Source organism: Pogona vitticeps, chromosome 4, assembly GCF_051106095.1.
Source record: "Pogona vitticeps strain Pit_001003342236 chromosome 4, PviZW2.1, whole genome shotgun sequence".
Lineage (NCBI taxonomy): Eukaryota > Metazoa > Chordata > Lepidosauria > Squamata > Agamidae > Pogona > Pogona vitticeps.
In genome coordinates this window covers 211,353,788-211,377,010 of record NC_135786.1, presented here as the reverse complement: position 1 = coordinate 211,377,010, position 23,223 = coordinate 211,353,788, and the positions used below count along the sequence as shown (strand labels likewise).

The window sequence follows — 23,223 nt, the reverse complement described above, 5'->3', positions numbered from 1 at the left end:
AAAACGGATCCCTGAACCGAGTCGTGAAACAAACTGTGAACCAGCCCAGTTTGTTTGTTTGTTATTTGTTTCAGGCCCATCTCTAATAACTACAATTGTAGGCATCCTTCAGTCTCGAGAGACTATGGTATCGTGCTCTGTATGGAGGTCTTGGAACAGTGTCTTGTGTGGCTGAGAAGGCCAATTTGAGAGTGACAATCCCTTCCACGCTGGAGACAAATCCAATCTGTCCCCTGTCCAGCTCCCTGGTTTTGCTTGTTTCGGGACTGCCTCTTTGCCTTGGTCTGCTGTACAAGTGTCTCTTCAAATTGGGAGAGGCCATGATGCACCGCCTGCCTCCAGGCTGAACGCTCAGACGTCAAGGCTGCCCAAAAGTAATGATTAATACAACTGATTTCTTTTTAAAAGTTACAAACCCATTGCTGGTGCTTAGTCCAAAAATCAAACCAGAGCTTGGAAATATTAATTTTCCGGACTACATCTGCCACGATCGCCAAGCCAGTATGGCCAGCTAAATACAAATACTGTATCTTCCACCTATAGAATTCATCAGGATTGTTTGGCTGCATAGAGTTTACATGTAGGTTAGGTATCCAAGATTGCTTCTATGAGAGGTGTGTGTGTGAGTATGTGTGTGTTGCTTCATGGGACATAAGCTTCAGGGAGCTCAAAGTAGGTTAATGCCAAGACTGGCTCATTCCATGGACCATTTAACTGGAGTGCCTTAGAACTGTGCAGGCATCAAGGAATGTGTTGCAATTACAAATGCTCACATTTGAATTCTGTTACCTTTGCTACAGATATACGTCTTGAAGTACAGTAGTTCACACAGCCAAGGACATTTCCATGAACAGGTCACTGGCTCTTTTTGTGAAACCTAACCACTTTACATGAACCTTACAGGAAATCCTACTAAACCTACTCTCAATCAATGTATATGATACATCAGATTACTTTTGTGATTGTCCTCCCAATTTCTACGCTACGTGGATTTTCTAGGAAGGTACAGTTGCATTATTAGAAGTTATTGAGTTCTTATCTTCCTAAGCTGTAACCAGGTGGGAATGGACACTAAAGATGCAATTCCATACATCTCTACATACGCATTCTTGGCCTTTTAGGGATGATGCAACTACCATCACAGACTAGCTACTTACGAATGGCTAAAAAAAGAGGAAATGAATTGTAAACCACTCAGAAAGAACAAAATTGGATGCAGGTTTGAAATGAATTGCTGATTTGTAAGCTAATGCAAATACAAATATTATATGTGTTAATTTGAATATAGTTGGAAAATTCTGATTGGAACAAGAATTGAAATATTGTTCTCTAAATGTAGGGAGGACTAAATCAGGTCAAGTGACTTGTGACCTCATTCCTTCAGTCAGCTCAGAGGTCCCCAACCTTGGGCCTCCAGATGTTCCTGGACTACAACTCCCAGAAGCCTTCACAACCACTTCTGGTGGCTAGGATTTCTGGGAGTTGAAGTCCAAGAACATCTGGAGGCCCAAGGTTGGGGACCACTGAGCTAGATAACCTCAAGGACCCTACTCTTCCTTTTTTCGGTTTTTTTAACTTTAAGCCACATTTGGGTTGGAAGGAAATTCAAATAGATGACAGCATTTTCTCCTAACCATCTGAGGAGTGGAGTGCATGGCTTCTCTACAGCAACAGGACAAGTTGACTTTACCCTGTAATATCAGACAGGTGGCTATTGCAATGTGCACAATGTTCATCAAGTAATTTCCCAGCCCTTATGGATCCAGTCTTCTTTGGATTAGGTTTTGGATTGTTCATGCTCAGCCATCCTAAAAACTGTCCCCAGATATTAGTTCAGGCTTCTCTGTTATCTTTTTTTTTTTAATTAGAAGGTGAAATAAAGAGCATACGGTCCATGTCATCTGTACACTGACACCTCAGTGGCCAGTAGCAGTTCTCAGTTTCTCTTGGAATGGAGCTTCAGGACATGTTACTAAAGGGCTTACTTTGGTTAAAAGTTTTGTAAAACTTCGGTTCACAAACTGACCTGCTTTCACTGCCTGGAGTCTGAGATGCATAGTAAGTTGCAGTTAAAAACAGGGCCCTTTGAATCAAATGAACTTACAGAGGAATTGAGTGTATAAATATGAATTCAATGGGTCTACAGTGTGATTTTCTACACTAAGCAACAGGATTTTGGCCAATAGTTAATGCCATCTGGCATTAGATTAGGACAGGATTGAGGGTGGACATTTCACAGTCCCAAGCAATCCCACACTAGATAGTTAGAAGGACCATCCTTCCCCTCCCCGGGAAAGAGTATTTGGTAATCATTTTCCAAGCATCTTGATTTCCTTGCAAAGCCAAGCTTCACTGTAGTTTACTTTCCCGACTTCTGACAGCCAATGTGATCACATAACATAATAATGCAATGTTGCATTCCTAGTAGTGTTACTTTGTTGAATAACATTGAGGACCATCCCTTATTCTAGAATTTCCATAGAAATGATGCAGGAACATTAACTTGCAGTTCTGTCCACACTTATCCAGCAGTTAAGTTTCATTGGCTCACTTATTGAACATAATGGCCAGAATCCCACTGGTTAAATTATGCTGATGTTAAGTGTAATTGTGTCAACTTTGGCAGCAAATTGCCACTGATTAATGAGAGGGACGTGGTGGTGCTGTGGGCTAAACCGCAGAAGCCTGTGCTGCAGGGTCAGAAGATCCGGCAGTCGTAAGATCGAATCCATGCAACGGGTTGCTTGTCCCAGCTCCCGCCAACCTAGCGGTTCGAAAGCATGCAAATGCGAGTAGATAAATAGGGACCACCTCGGTGGGAAGGTAAACAGTGTTCCATGTCTAAATCACACTGGCCATGTGACCACGGAAAGATTGTCTTCGGACAGACGCTGGCTCTATGGCTTGAAGAGCGGGATGAGCGCCGCCCCCTAGAGTCGGACACGACTGGACAAAAATTGTCAAGGGGAACCTTTACCTTTAATGAGTTGCCACTTCTATCCCTAGTCCTGCACCAATTCACACAACTGGCAGACTAGGAGGGATATGAGTGGCGACTTGTTAACTCATGGCAATTTGTGGGTGCAGTCATTGCACTTATCTTGCTGTAACTATCAAACAGTATTATGACCATTAGGTTTTCCTCAATACTAGAGAGGCTTGGGATAAAAAGCAAATTACTTTTTTAGTCTTTCTTGCAAAAGCATACACTCTCTTTTGCCAACTATAATGAAGTTTAGTAGCAGAAAATAACTTTCCTTGTGCTGCATCTTTGAGAAGGTTCGATCTATGGCTTTGTATGAGAGCATACGCATTGCTTAAAGTAGTCACACTTTCCATTCCAGGCATCTTCTTTTAGAAAGTCAAGTAATAGGTGGCAAGAAAAGCTTCTCCCTATAACTCCAGCAATCCACTACCCATCAGAGGCCAGAATGCTTTAAGTTGTGTCCACCAATGTATCTCATTCAAGGTAAATCTTGGTGGTGAATTGGTGCAAGGTTTTAACACTGTTGTGTAGAACGGTAAACACGTGCTGACCTCTTAAACTGTGACAATTCACCACTGAGATTCACACTGACAGAGTTATGTTGGTGTAAATAATAAAAGGATTTCATCTACTGAAGGTGATACAGGGGTAAGATTAACCTGTTGTAAGATTTCAGTGGGTCTATTCTAACTGTCAGTACAGTCAAACAATGACTGGAATCTTGCTTGGCACACCATAATATAATATTAACACCACTGTAAACGTGCCAGGTATTTTGCCCAAGGTGATTACATAATTGGTCATGTGGTTCTTCCCCCTCCCCAACCAGTTGTGCTATGTGCTGGTGAAAAGTGTTTTAGCTAAAGCCCTTCTGCCTTGGTGTGATTGTAGCCACAGGAGTAACATCAAATTAAGCCCATGTAGCTGCTCAACTGGATTTCAACGTGTATGCATATAGTTAAAATCCCAGGCTTTCAGGTCCAACACAGCGGATTTAAAATTTTGAAAAACAGTTGCATATTTGAAGTAATAACATAGTAGACAGCAATTAAAAAGAAAAAAAATCACTGAAAAATATTCCAGATGCTTTGCATTTATAGGAGTGCAGTTTTAATACCTATCATGATTCCAATCATAATAAACAGGACTAGATAGAATCAAGGAAGTATTTCATTCACTTTGCATTTTTATGTGAGATGTCCCAACGTGCATTTCCTGAACTACCATTCTCACTTCGCTGAATTTTGTTATGCAGTTTACCAAGTTAATAATGCAACCAAACTGAATATTCAGAGGAAATGTACACGCACGCACGCACGCACGCACGCACGCACGCACACACACACACACACACACACACACACACGTAGCAAAATTCATATTAGGCAAAATTCTGCACAACAATGCACATGGAAGAATTTTGAGCGCTTCAGAGGAGGGTTTTCTTTCAGTTCCACATGCATGTTTATTTAAGCTGCAAGACAGGGCATTTTTGGCAGCTACTCCCAGGCCATAGAATTCCCCCTAAACCAAGACTAAGCTGCCCCAATCCAACATTCTCCCACCAGCAGGTGAAAAACCAAGTACACTTTCTGAAGTTGAGTGCCTGGGTGAAAATAAGTTTAAAGTAAGATCTAGTTCAATAGTATATTGTTTTGTGGTGTTTTTAACTGATTTCAATGAGTGGCTTTTAAATATTGCAACATATTTAATCATATTTTAATACCACAACTAATTATGATTTTAATTGTTCTATCTTGTTTAATCATTTGTAAGCCATCTTGGGCCCCATTTGGGGAGAAGGCAAGCAAGCAAATTAATAAATAAAACATTAGGAGAAGGTACATGGCAATGCTTATACATTTTTGTGCATTTGTAATTTTAAAAATCATTTCCCCCATCTTGAGCTATATTATTGTTTTTAATTTTATTACAGTGGTGCCTCACATTACGATGTTAATTCATTCCAGCGAAATTGCTGTAGAACGAAAACATCGTAAAGCGAAATTTAAAAGCCCATAGAAACGCATTAAAACCTGTTTAATGCATTCCGATGGGCTTAAAACTCACAGTCCAGCGAAGACCCTCCATAGGGCGGCCATTTTCACTGCCTGTCTTGCTAGGAATCCGTCCCTGAACACAGCAGAGAGCCATTTTATTTGCCCAGTGGCCATTTTGAAACCGCCGATCAGCTGTTGGAAAATCGTCGTTTTGCGAAGAATCGGTTCCCGAAGCAGGGAACCGATCATCGCAAAGCAAAATTCCCCCATAGGAAATATTGTTTTACGATTGCAAAAGCGATCACAAAAAGTTCATCGTAATGCGATTTCGTTGTTAAATGAAGCAATCGTAATGTGAGGCACCACTGTATATTGTTTTATTTTATCTATTATTGTTAGCCACCCAGAGTAGACTTCGGTCTAGATGGGCAGGGTATAAATTTAATTAATTAATTAATTAATTAACTGATGGGGCAATGGAAAGAAAGATAGTTCAGTCTTGCTTTGCTGTAGGACCTACTTGTTTGTCTTTCTGGTAGTCCAGGGTATCTGCAAAGCTCTCCTCCAGCACCACATGTCAAACAAATTAAATGTTTCCCATCAGCTTCCTTCACAGTCCAGCTTTCACACTCATACATAGTGACTGAAAATACAAGAGTGTGGATGATCTTGGTTTTAGGCTCTGGCAACACATCCTTACACTTGATGATCTTTTCTAATTCCCCCATTGCTGCCCTTCCTAGTCTTAGTCTTCTTCTGGTCTAGATACACCAAATGTGAGACTCAACGTAGTTCCACAGCACATATGTTGCCATCATGTTAAGCTGGTATCTTCATAACCTAATGCTTCCCACATCTCTTGAGTGCACTTTAGTGCCTATACTTTTTGTGTAGCTGAACCCACCATCCTTCATCACTGACAATACAGGCTGGGGATTCTGAGATTTGAAGTTCAAAACATCAGGGGTGCCACTCCTGGTAGGGAGAGCAGAATGGAGAAAGAGGGATTTTGATGGGATCTAGACCTAGCATACTCTGGATTTGAAATCTCTGGGGAAGATGCTTCTCTCGGTTCTGTCACTCTCAGTGGGATAGAGTGCTTTCTCAGTGGCCAGACCCATCATCTGGAATTCCCTTCTGAGGGAAGCTAGGCTGGCCCCATTCTACAGTAATTGTCCTTCTGCCAGTAGCTGACTTACATTTTATTATGCAGACCTTTGAAAATTAGGTTGGGTTATGGTAAATGGGCCCCTTAAGTGAGTAATTACTGATTACTTTATTGATATGTTTTTAATTGACATTTTAAATCTGTTTTTAAACATATTTGGGGTTTTTTAATTCTATGATTGTTGATAAAGTGCTGCTGCATAGGTTTGTTTGAGACAAAGATGGAGTGTAAATTGAATGAACAAACAGATAAATGGATTTCTGTGAAGTGAAGAAAGGCAGCCTCTTCTAACAAGCATATATTTATTCATTTTTCCCCCATTCTGTGCCAAGAGACTTTTCCACAATCACATGCCTGCAGACACACGATTTGCTTTTTGGCACTTGATTTTTTGTTTTGAAGCCACACCTATATTCTATTGGAAATGCTCAGATACAAAATTAGGCACAAAGGAATTTTGTAATAGGAGGGCCATTCAAATGGGGGAGGATACTGGACTGTCTTTTTTTTTTCTTTTCCTCCCACTGCTCTCACCCCTCCCCCATTAAGACTAGAGGAAAATGCTTATAGTAATTAGGCAAGATTGATTTACAGGCCGAACACCACACACAATTTGTGTAGTCTGGGGTCAGGCGGGCAGCTGCAGAAACCGCTCAGCTAATTATGAGAATTCACTGTTCGTTAATAGAATCTCTCTCCACAAACAGCAGCTGTGTGTTTGCTCACGCAGATTATTAATTCTGGCCCTGCCTCAGCTGTAAGTTTCTGCTGTGTCGAAAGGAATCCTCTGATAGAAGTGTCACTTATCACCCAAGAAATGCCAAGACTGAAGGCAGAGAAAGGAAAATAACTTCTAAATCACAGGTGTATAAAGATTTATTTATTTATTTATTATTTTTTTGCATATACCTCCCTTTTGATTTCTCACTCCTAAACAATTAAATGCCAATTTTGGAACTCATTAATTTGTAGGCAACCTAGCGAGATCTAATTTATACCTGTCAGGAGCAATAGGCAGCAGCTAATAGGAAAGTAATTGCAATATAAGTCAGTTTTCCCACTTGGTAGCATGCTTGCTTTTAATGATAACCCTCTGATAGTACAGCATCCGTACATCACTGGTCATGTTCCGATGGATAAGCTGCCGTATGCAATGAACTATCCGCACAATATTCATTGATGCAGGGCCCGCATTTTATTGTGAATGGAAAATATTGGGCATAAGAAACATTGTACACAATGGACAATGATCAATGAAAACAAGTTTCCTGCAGGAAATGAAACATTTTCTATATATTTTGGTGCCTCTGACTTAAAGTGTTATTAAGCCATAAAATATAACTGCAGTCTTGCAGTGTGTGGGAATATGCAGAAATCACTGAAGCCCTAGTCACGCATCTGGCAAAGATAATCAATGTGTAATTACACAGTGGGACTGAGGATGCCTTGGGAATTTGATCTTTGTGAATTCCTATACAAAATGACCAATTGGTGGATATTACGATTCTCTTGTCCATGAAGTTCACAGACAAAAGAACTGTGGCAACCATCAAATTTTGCAACACTATGGATCTTGGTTGGGGGAAGTAATTTTCCTATCATTAAATACATCAGATATATATTTCAATGCAAATTTTGAATGCTTAAATTTATATATTTATGGCCAGTATTCACTTACAAACCTCCATGGGTATAGTGGGAGTGATGTCACTAACTCAAGAATTTCTCTCTTTTTTTTCTTTTTCAAAATGAATGCAAATAATGTACTATGAGATGGTTGTGCAGATCCTGAAATTGAAGATGGTCTGGAATGCATAAGGATTCAACCATCCTTGATTAAGGATTCACCTTCTATGCCAGTTCTTGCCTCTAGGTGAGAATTGATGAAGCACTTTAGCCTTTTCTCGTACTAAAAATATTAAAAGCATTAAGTTTGTTAGTTCTGGGTTATGAAGAAACTCAACGCTTTGGAGCGGTTGTTATAAAAAAGCAAAGAAAGAAACTAAATGAAATTCTCACCCATCTGCGTTGGCCAAAAGCTATATGTGTGCCCAGCTATTTCCAGCATGGAGATTGCTGTGTTGTATCTGCCTGCCATAGAATTGTTAAAGATTAGGACCACAGCGGGCTAGTCCACAGTAGATTGTGTTAAAGACAGTGAACAAAATGTTTGTTTGATTTTTAAAAAATTAATCTCCTTTTCAGTTCCTCTTTTTAACCATGTTTGGAGTGCCTTATAATTGTTGTCCAGATACAAAGCTAGCTTCATACCTCGGTGAGTTAGGCATCTGGTCACATGTCAGGAGTTCAATATCCTATCCCATTTGACTTTGTATGAGAAGAGCCAGTTTAGGTAACTTTAGGCAAGGTGTCAAAGTGCCTCCAAAAGAAGGGAATGGTAAAATAGTTTGTATTGTGCACCTAGAAAATGTTGTCAAGGGTTGCTGTAAATCAGAATTTACTTGACAGAATATAATTATTATTTAAAAGCGAGAAATGTAAGCAAATATAAGCCCATAGAAATAGGCAGAATGTGGTGTTTGCATGTGATGATTCCATCACATTCTTTTTTTCCTCTGTGTTCATTTGCTCTTGTCCACAGCCTGCTTGGCAAGTGCATTCCTTCTCTGAATTGTCAATTAAATCCAATTGCTGAATCTTCAAAAAAAAAAAAAAGCCGCCATCAGTATACTAATGACTGCAGAAAGGTTTAGAGATCTGTTATTTCTACACAGTTTAAAGAAGCTTCACTGAATATGTCAGCGTCTGTTCTGGCCAAGTGAATGTAAGAAAACTTTCCTCTATATCTTGATGGCCTCTTACCCCAAGTTAGGTTATGAAACTGGACTACTGTATAGTATAAAGAGAAGTCACTAGACACAGAGAAGATACTGTAGCTTAAAGAGAGAACATATATTGAACACATTTATTAAGAAACTGTGGAGCATATCACTAGCTGGCACTAATGGTGCATGAACCTCCCCTCAATTAGCTTTCACCCACAACTTTTCAGCTAGTGGTGGGCCCTAGATTCTCCTTAATAAACATGAATCAGCAAGTGAAACTACAAAAACACATACCAAATCATATGATTTTGCTATGATGGGATATTACACTGTAGAAGCAAAGCCAGTTGAGAGGGAAGGCAATGTTTCTCGCATTGCAATGCCCTCACTCTGATTAGTGTTTGGAGAAATGCTGTTCAGCCACTGCTCATCAACACCAGGGACACTGATGAGGGGAAATCAGCCTTAGAGATGCTGGAGATGAACACATTTGCCATTTTCATTTTCCTCCACATTTGATTTTCTTTAAAGCTTTCATATTCTTCATATATCATTTATGAAGAAACCTGCACATTTGGATGAGTTCTTATCATTAAAAAATGAAGTGATTAAAATCCTCACCCATCTCCACTGGCCAGCTTATAACAATTCCCACCACTGAGCTAACCATGCTGTATTTGAATGCCTTGTAGATGCTAAAGATAAGGAGCCTGGGAAAAAGTTAGGTAAAGGTAAAGATTCCCCTTGACATTTAGTTCAGTCGTGTCCAACCCTAGGGTTTCCAAGCCATAGAGTCAGCGTTTGTCCGAAGACAGTTTCCGTGGTCACGTGGCCAGCGCAACTAGACACGGAACGCCGTCACCTTCCCACCAAGGTGGTACCTATTTATCTATTCGCATTTTTACATGCTTTCAAACTGCTAGGTTGGAAAAAGTTAGGTGATCTTATATCAGCATCACAAATATGGCTTAATAGTAGCTCCCTCCAGACTCTACGTAATTCTCTTTCTCTCTTTATCTATTCTGTTTTGAGTTAATGTTGGGAACCGTTACCTTATATTGATTGTTTTTATTATGTGTTTGTGAGCTGCCCAGAGTAGACTATGTCTAAATGGGTGGCATATAAGCTTAATAAATAAATAAATAAATAGCATGGGCATCAGACTTGAAGCCCAAAATTTGAGCCAATTCAAGCAGTTCCTAAAGCAAAATGAGCATCCTCCACTAAAGGTAACAGAACCTACATTTTTTTCCAGGTGAAATTTTGTGCAGGGTCCTGCTCATCTGACACATGAAACTCACATGAAACCTTGGCGAGGATTCAGTGTCTAAAAAAAATACCTACAGTGAGAGCAGGGGAGGAAGGGCTTGGGTTTGAATGAGGCGCAGTTAGGAAGACCAGCAGGACATAGGAGCATCTCTACTGCTTTATCAAATTACCAACTAGAAATAATGACAAGGATATGCTTAACGAACTTTGTATGTTCCCCAGAGAGGGAAGAAGTATGGGAGGTGAAGCCATCCTCACCAAGATACTGTCAGGCAATCAAAGAAATGAAGGCTAACAAGAAATCTATGCTTGTGTTAGGCTCTTTTTTTTGCTTCTGTGACCGAGGAAATGGGAGGAGGAGTGCAGAGAGCTGGTGGGGTTAAGTGAAGGACAAGATTTCTAAGCCTAGGACACATCTTATGTGAAAATGTCCATGGTAAAGGAGGAAGCAAATACAAATACAAAAAGAACATGACATATTAATGTAATTTAAATACCCTAGGCCACCATAAAGGTTGGATAGCTCAGTGGTTTAGGTATCTGGCAGTGAGGCCAGAGGTTGGGAGTTTGATTCCCCACTTACGAGTAGAACCATCCTGTCTGGCCTTGGGCAAGCTGCACATTCTCATGGCTCCCTCAGAAGAAGGGAGTGGGAAACCACATCTGAGTATTCTCTACCAAAAAAAAAAACCCACCCTAAAAAGAGTCACCATGAGAATTGACTTGATTGCATATTATATGTTGCTGTTGTTGTTGTTGGTCCCCAAATACATTTAACCTGGCATGGCAAAGATTGAAATGTTGGCACCAGTCCCGCTTGGAAAAAGAGTGTTCTGTAATCAGGATGCCACAACCACCACACTTTTCTTCGTAGTGTAGCTGCAAATATTTCAGTCCCAAAATGCTTAGAGCTTTCATAATACCAATACCATGAAATTAAGCATCCAGGTAAACAAGAAGCCAGTGCACTTCTTTTAGAATCTTACAGTGTAATATGATTCTACTTGGCTATGCCTGTTAGAATTCCAACAGCTGTAATCTCTATAAGGTGAAGCTTGGGGTCATCTTCAAAAGCAGCCCAATGTACAGCACAATGGAGTAATCCAGTGTGGAGGTTGCCAGGGAATGGAATTCTGTAGCCAGGTTATACATATCGAGGAATAGCAGGTGAGTCAATCAAGGTTAGTATAACTGACTTGCACACAGTTATTACTTTGAAAGGTATCATTTATAGTTCCTTTTTTTTAATCCAGTGTACAATTTTTATTTACTATTGTTGTTTATATATTAAGTAACAAAATTTCTACTTTCTGCACAGCTGGGTGCTTTCTATTCTAGCATTTTAATGATATTCTTAGACATAAATTATGTTGAACTTTTTTTTACAGAAAAAATTAAATAAAGCAACACTTTGAAATAATTGCTTTGCAGTATGCGACTGCATCCATTGCATATTCTTTTTTTGCCCATGTCTGCAATTATCCACTCAGCCTGTATCCATTAATATTATTTTTCTTCCTAAAATGGAAGTATTTAAAGCCATTAGAAAATAATCCAAAGAATTCTATTTGCTGAATAAATTTTAATTTGCATGGCACCCGGATTTTTTTTTTTATTAATGGGAAATAAATTATTGCTGTCTTATGGCAGGCGACAAGTTAATAGCTTTATGAAAAGTAATGGAGAGAAAATGATCTTGAAAAGGTCAGGTATCCTGTCTCACAGTGTCTTTATGCACAATTAAAACAAGTCAAGAAAGTGGCTATATAATCAGGACCATGAATATGCATTATACCCTAATGAGTGTGAAGAGAAGGATGGGTTAGGGTAGAGTCATGATGGGGTGGTGACATAAAAATGGTTATATGTGATGTAGTGTTTAACTACATGCTTGTTTCCTTTAAGAAGATTAACTCTTGCTTGCTTGAGTTATGTCTTCTTTTCAGAATCGCATTTGGTTAGTTTTAGGGCATGCCCAGCATGCCCGGGGATGGGGACTTGAGTTGCAGAATTTGCTGTCAAGTTGGATTTAAGTCACACTGGTGACTCAACTCAGACTCAGCTGGGTTGTTGGATTTTTTAATGACTCATACTCAACTCAAGCAACCAACATGAATTTGATACAACTCTGGGAAGCAGTGGAAGATAGGAGGGCCTGGCATGCTCTGGTCCATGAGGTCACGAAGAGTCGGATACGACTAAATGAAAACGACTCAACTCATGACTTGGAACCCACTCACCCACTCTCTTTTTTCTGGAGGAAGAAACTGATCTTCAATCTGGACTTGGGACTTGGGACCAAATACTCAAAATTGGATTTAGGACTTAGACCCAAAGCCTTGCCAACATTTCTGGGCATGCCTCACCTGTCTCTGTGGTCTAGGATGGCGTGGTGGTGGTCTTATCCAGCACATTTGTCTCTGCAATTTGGAGACAGGTGAATCTGTCTGTTTCACTTTCTACATCTCTATGCATTCCTCCAGTTTGTTCCATCCTGTTTCCTCATCATTTGTGATATTTTAAAAAAAGAACTCCATAAAAATGAATACCTATTTTCCCCTAGAACAGTCATTTTTAGTAACCAATTACCCATTTGTATATCCCTTTCTGTATCCTATTTACACGTTTTTGTATGAAATGAAATACTGTACTGCCTAATGCATATATTTCTTAATCTCTGCAATGTGTCGCAATCTTTGAAGAACAATGAAACCTGAAGGAGAACAGTATTCCGGGAGTGCTTTTCACTTCAGAAAGTGTAAAAATGGCCAGTTTATACTACAATGTGACCCCATTGAACTTCTACCTCCTTCTGATTGTAAATGAGTGTCACAGTGTTCAGTCAGTGAGATGTTCACATGCATCAGGCATAAGTTCACATACATGAGACATAAGTAGATACAGTGAAGACACAGCAGTACCTAGGTATGTAGATACAATAGGTGCAGTGTTTTACTGATGGGTTTAAGAGGTCAGTGCTATCACAGCATGAACTAAGGCTGAATTTGCATACCTTCTTATATGAGAAGCCTCACTGAACTCACTTCCAGGGAGGAATATACTTGTTTGACTCTCATACTAGAGGTGAGGACAACACAGGCAGTTGAAAAGACGGAAGTGCCTCATCTTGCTGAGATAACCTCAATGGATGAGAACAAAAAATTAGCAAAAATTCTTCATGTCCCCAAAGCACATACAAATGTATACATTTCTATATTTCTTCTAATGCAGAGAAAGTTGAGATGGGTCCATTGGGCATGATCCCATGCCCCACCAGCTACTGATTGATTTCCCAACAGGGAACACAAGCAAAGGACTTAAGAATGACTGCTGGTATTAAGAACCTCTAAGTTAACTTGCCTCCTTAAATGGTCAATTTCCTTGTGGTGCTGGTTGTCTCAGTGGAGCCTACTGCTGCTAAAATGTGTTATTCAGTCATCTGTGACTGTTTTCCATTTTAATTGAAAAGCAATATGAGCATTCAGATTCGGTGGTCATTTAATAAAAGATAATGATTGCTCTACAATGGTTCTGATTAGCTAATGGCAATTTAAAGGGCTTATAATGCTGCTCACAAGATTGCTTATTTTGGGGATGGTATTTGAAGATTCTCATTAATGATGTCATTCTCTGCTCTTCCAGAAAGCAAAGAAATCTGCAGAAATTAAGGAGTATAATTAATATCTGGGGTGTTTCTGTGTGTGCAGATCTGTGATTTCCTAATCACAATGATACATTGTGCCCGATATTTGTCAGGTGCATGCCAGTTGCACTGTTGGATTTGTGACCGCATCAGCCACAGCAACGTACATGATTCCTGTTGCATGCATGTAAAAGCCCAACAGGATTTTGGCCAATGTGAGGCTTAAAAATAAGCAAAATATACAAGTTCATAGGAGGCATGCTACAGGAATAAGTTTATTTGTCTTGTCGTTTGCATTTATGTTGGTTTTTTTTTCAGATTTGCCTTGCACAAGTATCTGAATGATATGTGTGTCCTTGTGTGGTATATGTGTAACTACCTCTGCTTCTCAGTCGTTAGGGGAGAAGACTTGCCATTCATAGTAAAAGGAAAACTTTGAACTCTACTCTCACACACTGCTGCTTTTGAAATTAGCTGTGATTTCTCAGGAGAAAGACCCAATTGTCCCTGTTGATAGCTCAAAGAAAATCTCTGCTCAATACCCAGGCATGCTTTGGAGGAGGGATTGTGAGCAAAATGTAGGCAGAATGAAAAAAAGCCAAAGAACACAGTACAGGGGGGGAAATTTTAATGCTGTTTTAAAAATAATCAATACACTCCCTTCATCTTGATTCATGTGCTGAATTGCAATCGCTCTAGACAGATATAGATCAGAAGCCAAAGTTAATGCTAGGGAGTTGGGCCATATGCTCCTCTCAACAGGTTTGGGTGTGTTATGATTAAGCCACATGCAGGATCAAGTGTACTGGAGAGCAATAATCTCTCTCTCTCTCTCTCTCTCTCTCTCTCTCTCTCTCTGTGTGTGTGTGTGTGTGTGTGTGTGTGTGTGAGAGAGAGAGAGAGAGAGAGAGACTATAGTGATCTGTCTACCTAACAAGATGTTTTTCAAGCTTATATATGGTCTCTAGTTCTTGGTATTCAACCATTTCTTGGTGAAAGGCATTCTCTCTGAATGTTGATCACTTGGGGTACAGATGGAAAAGACTTTTATTGGCTTTTACAGTCTCCAAATTCATTGCCAGCAGAAGCACCACTCACTTTGAGAAGTGGCACCTCAGCGAGGCTAACAAGATGCTCCAGAAAAATACAGCCTGCAAAAGGCACTGGCCAGGATGCTGTTAAGAAAAAAAATACATGCAAGGGCCACCATGCAGGGGCTTCCTCTTTTAGCCAGCTGTCCTTTCTCAGATAGTGTAGGACTGCAGAACTGGTCAAACAAAGGATAGCATGCTGGAGGGGAAAACAAAATGAACAAGATTACACTCAGTGTGGTTATTTTAACATGTGGGTGCATAAAAAGGCATGCAATAGAAAAAAATAAACGCACACAAGACACACTGTGGTCAACGTAAGAAAATATTTGAGTTAGGTAAAATGTGTAAATCCCAAAGTCTCACAACCACATCATGAGCCCCACCAGCTACCATCAGGTTGCTGGATTTCCATTTCATTCTCTCCATAAATAAGGATGAAGGAGTCTGCAGCAGAACAGGGTTTATTAAATCTAGACAAGGTTCATTAACATCAAAAGTAATTGGACCATTCCAAATATATGTCCATCACTGCTCAGTTAGAAAGTCCTGAGTCCTTCACCTCTGAGTCTTCAAACCCTGTGGTAATCACTACCAACAGAGTTCTTAGTTTGCTGCCTTACCAGATCTGTCTACCCTATTTCTTCTCTCTCCTTCTGCTGCCTCTAATCCCCCTTTTACAGTCGCTATCCCCCATTGGTATTATATTCCAATGTAGTTTCTCCCCAGTCTAGGAGAGAGCTTATAGCAGTAAACATGGTAGGCCCCGGGGGGAAATGAGATGGCTCGTTGGCAGGAACCTCTGTGCCACTGTCCCCATGCTTATGCAAAACACCGATGGGGAGAAAACATACGTGGGATCTAGAGAAAAATGTGAAATATCACCCATTCTTGAGACATCCTGAGAGGCCCAGACATTGTTTACTGTCTTTGGCTGGTATACTACTTATAACATCTTATCTAAACAGAGGTTACTGCAATGTTAAGGGGAAAGGAGAAATTAGCAAAAGTTGCTTCCTCCCTTCTGGCAGATCTCACTATCTTCTAAGAATGGAAAAGCCAACCTGGATCCAACCCAACATACTTTTCGTCCTTCTGTTTGGTGCACTTTTCAGTTCTGTCACTTAGCTACTCCATCCACAGCCTCTTTGTCTTCCTAAGAGACATACGAGTATTCAGTACTTGAAGATCTCTTAACCTATGTTCACGCTGAAGACATTTCTTTTAAGTGCCATCCCTCTTGGAACAACATATTTGAAAAGGGCAGCAAATGCTTCCTTCTGGTTTGCTTTTCTTATACTCCACAAGCATGCTTTTTGAGGCCTTTTAGACTGTACATCATGCTCTCTGCAAGGGCAACCAGTCAATCCTTCTGGGATGGATATCTTTTTTTCCTCCCCTTTGATGTTGCTATGTTTGTTTACCAACCTCTTTTCTATACCCTGAGGAGCATATGGAATGGACAAAAAGAACTGCTGCAAATAGTCATTGGTTCTCTCATTTTCACAGTCTGCACAAAAATAACCTTGCCCGTCAGATGGTGTTCTGCTGATCTAATTTATCGCCTGCAAAACTGAAAGATTGCTATTGCCCCTTTCTTAAAATTGCTGTGACAAAACACTCTCCCCTATCTAGCGAAATAATTAGCTTAGGGAAAATTGGGGGAAGGAGTGAAGTTACATGTTTCTTACAAAACACACAGGAAACATTTACCATTTTACCATTTTTAACTCTTGGCGTGTGTTTTGGGGGAAACAAATTGAACATCTAAAAGAATTTTCTAAAATCCAAGTGCTTTCTGATCAGCAAAACCAAGTTGAAGCATCCAAAAATAAAAAAAAAATAGGAAGGAAGGCAGGAGGGAGGGAGGGAGGGAAGAGGACAGATATATCGACCTTTTAGAGACAACCCCCCTCAAAAAACCTCCAAAACAACAACTTTGCAATTCTCAAAAAATCTATAGAAAAAGACAAACAAGACTACAGTACATATGTAAATGAACAGACAGTAGACCTCGTATGTGCAGAAATATCCGCAGGACATTTTAAATCATCCAGATTTAGGGTATACTCATTAACCCATGGGAGATAGCCATCTGGCATGCAGTGTATGATGCCTTACCATTTTTTTAAAAAAGTCCTGAATCAGTCTGCATCCTACAGTAGACTTGCCATTCAGTATGTAGTGCATTCATTAACGTCACGTCTGCTGCTGGATTGAAACGGAGAAGAATAATATCTGGGGCAGAGGAAGAAGTCATCCTTAAAAATGTTATTAGAGTGTTGGTGACAGTGATAAAGGACTACACAATAACCTCCTGCTCAAACACACTTAGAAGGGGAGAAACAGTTCCCCTTTTAAATAATGAAGACAACCATGCTCTCTCTCTGTGTGTGTGTGTGTGTGTGTGTGTGTGTGTGTGTGTGTGTGTGTGTGTGTGTGTGTGTGTGTGTGTGAAGGGAAAATTTGAACCACATGTAATCCATAGGATTTACTGCACACATGTACATTAAAAGAGGCACCCCACTCAGGAATAATTCATCCAGTTATTTTTATTGGAGACTGATTGTATGGAAAATATCACTAATAAAATAAATCAACAGAACTAGTGTAACTCTTGTAATAATAAAAATTATGCTACAGGATTTGTGGGTTTTGTTTTTTTACATTTCCACTTTAAATAAGAATAAATGTTGCTTTGTTACATGTCCAATACTATGATAACACTATAACATATTAGTTTTTAATGTTATATAATCCAGAAACATAATGCAGGACTGCATAATAAAAAACTTACATTCATAAAGCACTGAATTAATATCTAAATGCTATCATACTGGAGAACTTCATCCTTGAGTACCTACAGCATTGGGTCTTATTGCATTTACTTTTCACCATGCCTATGATTCCATCCACTGTACAAGGAGATAATCACAAAGCTTCATTTGTCTTAGATTTGCTTTTCTCCTACAAGAATAACTCCTCAAAGACAACGCCAGTTTCATACAGTTACCTTATATTGATAGATCTACAACAGTTCTCTAGGGTTACAGATGGGGGTCTTTTCCAGCCACACCTGGGGATACAAGTGATTGAGCCTGGGAATGATTTTTGTTGCATTTGTATCCCAACTTTCTTCTAGTAAACTCGTGGCCAAATAAATGAGTCTCCTCTACTGTCTTTATGCTCACAACAACCCCATGAGTTACATCAGGCTGCAATACTGTGACTGGTTCATGTTTGCCTAGTAGGTTTTGTAGCTGAATCTGGATTTGAACCCAAATTTGGTGTGTTACCACCCAATACTCTAACTGCTATACCATACTGGCCATCACTTTTGCACCCAATGTGCTGAGCTACGGATCCTTCTCATCTTGTTGAGCTTCTTACAATGCACTGCTTTAAGGAAATTGCTTTAGAGGGTTAACAAACATGGTATTTCCATTCTGTTCAAAGGAGGTTGTTTGCTCTTCAAGTTACTTCAGAAGATCAAAGTGAGAATTACCTTCGATGTTCTGGCTGAAATTGGTACAAGAAGAACAGAAGTATAAATGACAAGTATAAATGAGAGATAGGATGCAGTATAGACTACTGATTCATGCCTTATGCCAGGATGCTTATATCCACTACATGGAAGGAAATACTTCTGGCTTATTGGATGAGTTCGAGACATTACGGGATATAGCACAATATGGTTTTGGCATAATAACAAAAGAAAGATTAATGCAGCTCCCTCACAGAGAGATGCATGAAGTGGATCCTGATCTGTTGTTGTTGTTGTTGTTGTTGTTGTTGTTGTTGTTGTTGTTGTTGTTGTTGTTGTTGTTGTTGTTGTTGTTGTTTGCTGTCAAGTAGCCTCTGGATCATGATGATTCTATGAATGAGCAATCTCCAAAAGATCCTGTCCTGCTTAGCTCTTGTAAACTCAAACCTATAGCTTCTTTTAGGGAGTCAGTCCATCTCTAAAGCACACTTATCCCACCGCAGGGATTTTTTTTTTTTAGAGTTCCTCAATATATCCATTCTTGTCATCTACATCCATAACTTTCCCATAGTCTATCTGGATTACTCCAGTTATTTAGAACAAGACGACTTGGGTACTGACTATCCCATGAGTGACCCGGGAAAGATTATTTGCACAGTATATATTTGAAGTCATTTCTCTGAACTAAACTGATAATGAAAAAGACAGCTACTGTATGTATGTATGTATGTATGTATGTATGTATGTATGTATGTATGTATGTATGTATGTATGTATGTATGTATGTATGTATGTATGTATGTATGTATGTATGCATGTCATTTTTATACCACATCATCTGGTTAGCCTTGCCATTACTCAGGGCATTCTCCACCAATAAAATAAATATAAAGAAAACAGCCAAATCCCATCTAATCCACAAATATAAAATAAAAATACATATACTATAAAAGGAGAACAGCCCAACATTCTTTATATTTTACATGTGTCCACTTTCTGACACTTCCAGTTAATGGCTTGTTAATCTTCTTGGAAGCATGTACAGAAGGGAAGAAATATCATCCCTTGTTTGTTGTTCACCTCTTAATTCTTTTTAATCACTTAGGATATAACATTTGACTATGGAATATCACCCTCTCTTCAAAATGATGCTAAAATGAATACACCTGATTCTAATGGACTCTTTGGCAGCACCATCATCCTCACAAAGTTTCACAGTGGGTTACAACTAAATGCTATGCCATTGCATACAGTATACTATTCAATATGAGTACTGTATACTACTTCAATTCTTTCATCAATATCTGTTGTTCTGGTAACTTTCTGTTCTTATCCAAATCCCAATATAATGTTTCGGTGGCCTGTTTTAATAAAGAAGATCAATAGCTTTAAGCAATAAATGCAAAACTGGAAACTGGTTTGAAAAATTTTACATTTAAAGTTAAATGTTGTCCAAAGTTTGAAATCTTAGATTTCTGTATTCTGATGCTCAAACTGGCACAGTAGTCAGAGATGCCTCCTACCCCTATTCTGTGTCTCTTAGAAAGTTTGCATTCCCTTGCAAGTTTGCAAGGATCATACCAAATGATATACTGCACCTTTCTGTGACCTTAAGTAAACCCATTTAGCCCAATCCAACCCACTCCAATTTGGTCATCTAGTCAAGCCCTTCAACACACTACTTATTGGCTCATGGCAGCCTCCCAGTTTCCTTTTGCAAGGACTGCTAGAACTCTAGAGCCAATAAATTAGAACAACCCAATGCATTACAGTTGAACATTATTATAGATGCAGTAGGGCTGGGGAATAGCCCAGATGGAATCCTGAAAGCCAATGACAATAGGGTGAGCTTTAAATGCTGATCAGATTTTCTTGTAACAGGGGGATTCCTTCTTGTGACAATGTTCCATAGATGCAATATCCTCATGAGCAGGGAAATTGTTTCACATGTGATACATTCACGTGGAATCAGGAAAATTAAATGTGCATCAAAAGTAGCAATGACAAAAGCCATCTGTATCCACCAACGAGCAGGTAGATGGAGAAAGGAGGTGAAGCAAACTAGAAATCTCCTCTAAATGTGTCCTCTGGGACTGACTTATGATTAATTACCCCCCATGCACCCCAGCCTGCTGCTGAATGCAAGGAATCCAAGATTTCCTTCTCATTCATTGTAATTCTCTTGACAAAACTGCAGATAACATGATAATTCATGCAAGGGCCTGTACCAATTTCCATCCATCTCTCAGAAGGCTATTTGATATGTACAGTAATGCTGGGTCACAGGAAAACATTCTTTTGCACCACACGTTTTTGAGGTACCACTTACAGTGGGGTCTTGACTTGAGAACTTAATCCGTATTGGAAGGCGGTTCTCAAGTCAAAAAGTCTGTAGGTCAAGTCTCCATTGACCTACAGTGCATTGAAAACCGATTAATCCCGTAACAGGCCGTTTTTGTTTCATTTTGGTTTTTTTCTGGTCTGTAAGCCAAATCTCAGTCTGCAAGTCAAACCTAAATTTTGCGGCCAGAGAAGTCTGTAACTCAAAAAGTCTGTAAGTCAAGCCGTCTGTAAGTCAAGGGTCCACTGCATGGGTCTGAAGTCTTAGCAGTGACCGTGCTCAGGATACAGAAGCTGAGGAACTAGTGGTGTCAGTGGAGAAGATCCTGACCCAAGGCAAATGTCTAGATCTACTGCATAGCCAAGGTCCTGAAATGGGACACCATGTCCCCCTCCAAGAGTTCCACAGTCCATGGAAATAGAGCACCAATCCAAAGTTAGGGTCTGAAATGGAGGTCTGTATCACAAGTTATGAAAGGCTTTTGTGATGTCGCAAGCCTTTTTGTAACAAATTGCTCTTCAGGGGTCCTCCCTGGTGCACAGCTGCATATTTACCAGAATGACTGAACAGAGTCCCCTTGCATTTAGTCAGGATGACTTAGCTGAGATTCAACTGCGCGGCAGGCTCCACTGGAGGCTGCTTCTGTGACGCTACTTATCCCTGTACATGTTCATTGAATGCATAATTCATACCTGAAATGAATGTTCATCTCCCACAAATCTTTTCCCACTCCAAATCGCTCCTGTCTGTTGCCCCACCTGGTTGTTGACTGATTCATATTCTAGTCACAAAAGAGAGAAAAAGAATCCATATATTATAGCACTAAAGAATAGGGATGGGCAAAATAATCTCTAAATTTCTCCTCTTCATCGATTTTGACTGTCCTGACTTAATGAGATCCCTTGACAAGGAATTGGAAGGCCTCACAAGTTTCTCAGCCACCAACACAAGGAATGTGTTATGATTCCTGAAATTCAAATAGCATGTATCTCCCCAAGGCTAGTGTCCTTTCCCTTTGAGAACCAAAGCACAAACTCCCAAAACACCATTTTCCCTAGTGCTTCAGATTCTGACAAGTCCATGACACAAACTAATAGTTATCACTTATCTGCATTTACATTTGCCCCCAAATATGCTCCATTCTAAATTGATTTGATGTAAAATCCCATGACAATTTGAAATGCTGTTTGCGTTCCTACATGGGAGACTGCCACCAACAGCAGTCCCTGTGTGGGTTGTGTGTTTGGGTCTCTTGCCCCCCCCAAAAAAAGCTTAGAGATAGGTTGGTAATAAGTAATATACAGGGTGCATCCTTGGGATGTGCTTCTCCCACCACCTCCTTCTCCTTCTAGCCCTCCCCTTTATGCCTCTTCAGGACCTCTCTTTCTCTCCCTTCCTGCTTGAGGAGCAGCTCTTGGCCCTTCCTTTGCTCCAAGTGTTGGAGAACACTTGGCAGCTAGAGTTCTCAAAAGGGAAGAGGTTTCATGCCCAGCTCCTGTTCCCCTCTGCCTCCCTGGGTACAAACCTACCTACCACCTCTCTCTATGTGGGGGATAAATAAGAGAAAGGAAGGAAATAAAAATGTGGACCCAGAACACATGAAAAGCTGGTACAAACATTTCCTGAGATCACCACTGCCTGTGATCAAGTCCTCACCTTCTCTCCACCTCAGCAAAAGCATTCATAAAGGGATAGAAGAAGTCAAGCTTTTTACAAACAATTGTCCAGCATAGGATTCCACCACTCCTGCTGCCCTTTCCCACTGCCTCTGCTGGTTACTACAAGGTGCAGCAACAGGGGTGTACATATGCAGAAATGAATAACATAAAGTGAATTTCACATGCGTACTATTTTAAACAACCCTCTAGCAGAACGGTATTTTAGTTCATGTTTCATCTATAAAACACACTTTCCTGACAAAGTAATCCAGGCCTACATTTGTGTAATAGAGACACTCTTTTAAATGTCAATTCATTTGAAAGTTGATGAGTTTTAAATAATGTTTCTTTTGTCTGTGTAATCATGGCTTTAGCTTGAAGCAAATTGGGCAATCTTGTGCAAATTGCACATTTTTGAACAAGTCGGCAATTAGCACAAAACATTGTTCTCACAGCAGCAAGAACAATATCACAGGCCCCTGAAAATTCTTTGTTGGAGTTTTTGCAACCTCAAATGCTGCCTTTCGTAGGTGTGGCTGGGAAGGGACCTTTCTGGACTGGAGTGACTATCAATATATCCAGCATTAACCATAATTCTTTCACTGCCTATTATTCAAAGAGAGCTCCACCTCTCTGCTCTGTTCTTCCCCTCTCTGTTGTTTACTTGAGGCCTATTGCTGAGAGCAGTCATGTTTGTTCATTTTGCTGTACATCTGCTCAGTTGTAAATAATGAAACATTTCATTCTTTCTCTTACTAATGTCTCAGTTACTGAGACTGTAAGTGACAGTTAATGAG

The 23,223-nt window shown here is 39.9% G+C and overlaps 1 long non-coding RNA gene across 2 annotated transcripts; it reads left to right on the top strand.

The window, feature by feature from the left end:
- The first annotated feature begins 2,985 nt into the window (after window positions 1-2,985).
- LOC140706404 (uncharacterized) lies at window positions 2,986-16,464 on the top strand. Of its 2 annotated transcripts, none has more exons than XR_012086047.2 (3): window positions 2,986-7,018; window positions 7,940-8,027; window positions 11,258-16,464. It is a non-coding gene; the product is annotated as an uncharacterized LOC140706404 (long non-coding RNA). The 2 variants fall into 2 exon arrangements; XR_012086046.2 differs by having other exon boundaries at window positions 7,928-8,027.
- The last annotated feature ends 6,759 nt before the right edge of the window (window positions 16,465-23,223 follow it).